This window comes from Orycteropus afer, unplaced genomic scaffold (genome assembly GCF_000298275.1).
Source record: "Orycteropus afer afer isolate SDZICR_OR568_19922 unplaced genomic scaffold, OryAfe1.0 scaffold00214, whole genome shotgun sequence".
Lineage (NCBI taxonomy): Eukaryota > Metazoa > Chordata > Mammalia > Tubulidentata > Orycteropodidae > Orycteropus > Orycteropus afer.
In genome coordinates, this window is record NW_006921801.1 from 1,548,279 (window position 1) to 1,553,415 (window position 5,137).

The following is a 5,137-nucleotide window of genomic DNA, read 5'->3' on the forward strand; positions in this document are numbered from 1 at the left end:
GATGCCTCCAGCTCCAGTGGGCCTGGAACAAGAGGTGGAGCTGAAGCCTAAGGTTGAAGGACCTTCACCTAGCCCCTAGAACCAGCACTCTGAATTTGGACCTCTAGCCTCCTAAACTTCAGAAAATAAATTCCTGTTTGTTAAGGCCATCCACATGTGGTTTTTCTGTTATAGCAGCAATAGAGAATCAAGACAAGACTTGTGTCCAGAATATAAAAAATATTCTTACTACTCAATAATAAAAAGACAAATAGCCTAATTTAAAAATAGGCAAGGGATCTGAATAGACATTTCTTTAATGAAGATATATAAATGGCCAGCAAGCACATGAAAGATGTTCAACATCATTAGTTGTTAGAGAAATGCAAATCAAAACCACCAAGAGATACCACTTCACCCCCCACTTAGATAATGGTAATGAAAAACCACAGATAATAACAACTGTTGGCTAGCATGTGAAGAAATTGAAACTCTCATATAGTACTAATGAGAATGTAAAATAGAAGAAAAGAGTCTGACAGTTCCTCAAAGTGCTAAACAGAATTAGCACATGACTCAGGGATTCTACTCCTTAGGTGTATACTCAAGAGGATTGAAAATATCCATCCACACAAAAACTTGTACAAGAATATTGATAGCAGCATTATTTGTAATAGCAAAATGTAGAAACAACTCTACTGTCCATCAGCAGATGAAGAGATAAATAAAATATGGTACATCCACACAATCAAATATTATTTGGCAAGAATAAGGAATAAAGGCAAAAAAAAAAAAAAAAAGGATGGTACAATATGGAGGGACCTTGAAAACATTATGGTCAATGAAAAAAGCTAGTCACAAAAAATTTTATATTGTGTAATTTCATTTATATAAAATTTCAAGAGTAGACAAATCTATAGAGACAAAAATAGATTAATGGTTGCCAGGGGCTGGGGGGTTGGGTGGAAATGGGGGGGGGGCCAAGAATGTTCTAAAATTAGATTAAGGTGATAGTTGCATAACACTGAATATACTAAGCACCTCTGAATAATACACTTTAAATGATTTTTTTTTTTGGTATACAGATTATATTTCAATAAACTGTTAAAGAAACAAGGACTGCATGATACTGGGTATCACAAAAGGTAATTAGGTAAAGGTTTTTCCTCATAAAATGTATACCTTTTATGATTTATTGCACAAGTGACTTATGACTCATAAATGACTCTGAATTTTAAGTGATTGTCATGATGAAACTGAAAAAAGGAAAACTCGGCTTAGAGGTAAGGAAAATATTTCTCACACAGGTTCCATAAATCCATCAAGAGAAGTGAGAGAAGTCTTGATATTTGAATTCACTTAAAGTTGGACTGGATGAACTACTTACCTATTCTGATGTCTGGGATGGGACAATTTATCACCTTGATGTTGGGTGGGTGGAGATTTGCCACTCTTCTTAATAATAATAATAAAAACAAAACAAATTCACTGCCATTGATTGGATTCCAACTCAGAGTGACCGCTCGGTGGTAAATCTTTATGGAAATCGATTGTCCCATCTTCCTTCTGCAGAGCGGCTGGTGGATTTGAACCGTCAACCTTCTGGCTAGCCCTCAAATGCCTTCGGCACTACACCATCAGAGGTCCTTCTTACTAAGAATAGCCGAGTTCAGTTCAATTGTTGTTGTTGTTGTTATGTGCCACGAGTCGGACGACTCATAGCAACCCCTCCTTGGGTTTCCGAGGGTTATCACTACAGAAGTAGATTGCCCAACCTTCCTTCCCAGAAGTGGCTGGTGGGTTTGAACCACCAGCCTTCTGGTTAGCACTCAAGTGCCTTAGGCACTACACTACCAGAGCTCCCTCAGTTCAACTAGGCAGAGAGTAAGGAAGGATTCGGTATAGGTATAGTGGCATTCCAACCCCCAACATTGCAATGGAACATACCAAATTATGTCTTGGTGTTTCAGGGGTGGCGAAACTTTTTGGAAGTACTTGAAATAGAACACAAAACTTGAAAGTTCATGAAAACAACTTTGTAAATTGTTATTGCTGGGAAATTTTTTATACCACATATGAGGTTGGGAGGTCAGACAGAAGCTTTGCCTTCACAAAATCTTTTGTGAAGATGCCCTGATACTCCATAATTAAAGTCAATAGGCTTAAATGTGTGATATAATTGGAAGTTAAGTGTAAATATTTTCATCAAGGGGTACCAGATAATATGGCTTATTCCTTACATGCTGTTCCAGCAGTGTTGAGAAAACATGATGCTCCTAAGTGTGAGGGGATTAAAGGTGGGTGAAGAAGACAGTGAAAGCCTTAAGTGTTAGGAGGAGAAATTTAGTCACAGGTAAACAAAGAAGAAGGTTCTTTAGCATAGTAGTCACATCAGTAACTGAGATGGATGTAGCTTTTCAACAGATGGATGGATTGGTCATATGTGACAAGAAACTTGGAGAGAAGTTGTCATAATCCAGACATGCTGAGGTTAGAAACCTGGGAGTAGGATTGTGTCTGTGGAAGTGGAAAGAGATAGATGAATTTAAGGAAAATGTGGAAAAAGAATCTTCACCTTGGAGATGTTGTAGAACCTCACAGTCTCTCTGTAAAAGTAGCACAAACCTGAGGTAATTGGAAAAAGGAATCACTCATTCCATTTTCTCCTGTAATCAACCTTTCAATAGTTCCTCAATGCCTGCAAGAAAAGGCCTACATTCTGCAATCATGTTATGTGGTTCTTTGTGATCTGGTTCCTGCCTACCCTCTAACTCATCTCTCCTTGCTACTCACCTTACACCCAATGCTCTAGCCACCTTAATGACTCTTTTCACATCTCAATTTTGTAAGGAGTACTTAACAAAATTTACTGGGATATGTCTTATTTTTGCATTAACTTTTCCCACCCCCTAACCTTGCTCCCCAAATTGGGTTAATTAATTAGCTGCACTCCATGTAGACATCACACTTTCCAGAAAATCTCTCCTGACCATCCTCTTACCTCCATGTGGGCTGATGGTCTTTCTCAGGTACCTCTTTATCACCCTGCCTAGCAAGATAGCAACCTACTTTAACACTACTCTGTGACAAATGATTCAAATTTTAGTAGACAGAAAAGCCACCTCCAGCACTTGTAAAATGCAAATTTCCAGGCTTCAGAGCAAAGACTTTGAATTAGTAGTGCTTGGTTGAGCCCACACTTTTAGAAAAACTGGTGCATAGTAATTGGTTGTTTACTTATCAGTCTCTCAACTGGACTGTGGCTCTGGGAAGGCAGGGGCCATTATAATCCTGAAACCCAGCCCTGTGTCTGATATGGTACAGAAACTTATTAGGTAATTGTCAAATAATGAATAAATCATGTAGGAACAGGAAGAGTGAAAAATGACTCAAGACTGAAAGCTTAGGGAATAAGGCGGTAATGGAAGAAATGGGTAGGGGTGTGTATTTGTGGGAGAAAATGATGAACACCCACATGCTAATTTCAGACAACAGGTGGGGCCTCTGAGGTGGGGCACAGCCCTTCATGTCTCCTGTCTGGCACTTATGTTGTGGAAAATGGCTTGGCCTTGTTCATAGTACCTATGTACTTCCTAGGACTCAGAAGTGTATTTTCCCCAAAGGCAGCATATAATTTTGAGAATTGCAATAATTTTTCCATGTTCTTTTGAAGGCTGTAAAATAATTTTAGATGCAGTAGTAATTCTAGGTCCTTACTTACCCTTGACCTTTGAAGTTTGATTCAAAACATCACACACCTCCCAGTCCAGATGTTGGCAAGTTAATGATACATTACTGCAGGAAGGAACTCAATCTCCTTTGCACAAGAGTCAGAAATCTTTGGTAATGTTATCTTACCTCGATTTTCTTTTCTTTTTTGAGGATATAACTGAACTGTAGTTTTGTCAGCCTAAAATCAGAAAATGAAAAATTAGGAAGAATAGTGCAGTTTCCCAGTGTGTTTGAAACTGAGGATTGTCATGCAATAGCTGTAAGAACTCTTCAAAATCCATGGCAACTCTTAGCCCAAGAATAAAGAGGATAATTTTCAGTTAAATAAGTCCAAAGGGTTCTTTTTTCTTTAGAGCTCAAGCTCCTTGCACCTATTGTCTATATCCAGTGCTTCTCCTTGGTTTCTAAATGGCAGGATTTACACATAATTCATTACCAAACCTGCCTTGTCAACCATTTTTCATGGAAACCCCTTACTATTATGACTGTGATAGCTAGGCTTCACGAGGCCAAATTGGCCTTAAGAATAATATGTCTCTATAAGGTTAAGAGGGAGCTCTGGTGGCATAGTGCCTAAGGTATTTGACTGCTAACCAGAAGGCTGGTGGTTCAGACCCACCAGCCACTCCCTGAAAGGAAGGTTGAGCAATCTACTTCTGTAGAGATACCGCCTCAGAAACCCAAGGAGGGGTTGCTGTGAGTTGGGATTGACTCGATGGCAGTGAGTTTGGTTATTTGTTTTTATAAAGTAAGCAGTCAACAAATCCAGTTAATGCCATTTGGCACTTCTCACAGTACATTGTAAATCTTGCTATTTGGGTACATTGCTTAAGATTTGTTGTTGTTAGGTGTCTTCAAGTCGGCTCTGACACATAGCGATGCATAGTATAACCAATGTCTTTACCCTGTGTAAATGTTGCCCAATGCTGCTCCATCCAATTACAACAGGTTCGAGCCTATTGTTGCAGCCACTGTGTCAATCCATCTCATTAAGGGTCTTCTTTTCCACTGACTCTCTCCTTTACCGAGCATGATTTCCTCCTACAGGGATTGGTCCCACCTGATAACAAAGTAAGGAAGGTGAATTCTCGCCATCCTTGCTTCTAAGGAGCATTCTTGCTGTACTTTTAAGACAGATTTGTTCATTCTTCTGACAGCCCATGGTGTATTCAGTATTCTTGGCCAACACCACAATTGAAATGTGTCAATTCTTCTCTGGTATCTTCTTTCCTTTTTCATTGCCCAGCTTTCAGGACAAAGTTTTTATATCATCTTCAGCACTTAATTCAATGTCGTCCATTGACTTAGTGATTAATAAGTATCTGTGGGATGGATAAATTAATCTACAGCACATTTTAGCTAGTTAATACACAGATCAGTGAATACTGGTGAATTAATTTAAATGGCATTTTCTCTTAACACCTCC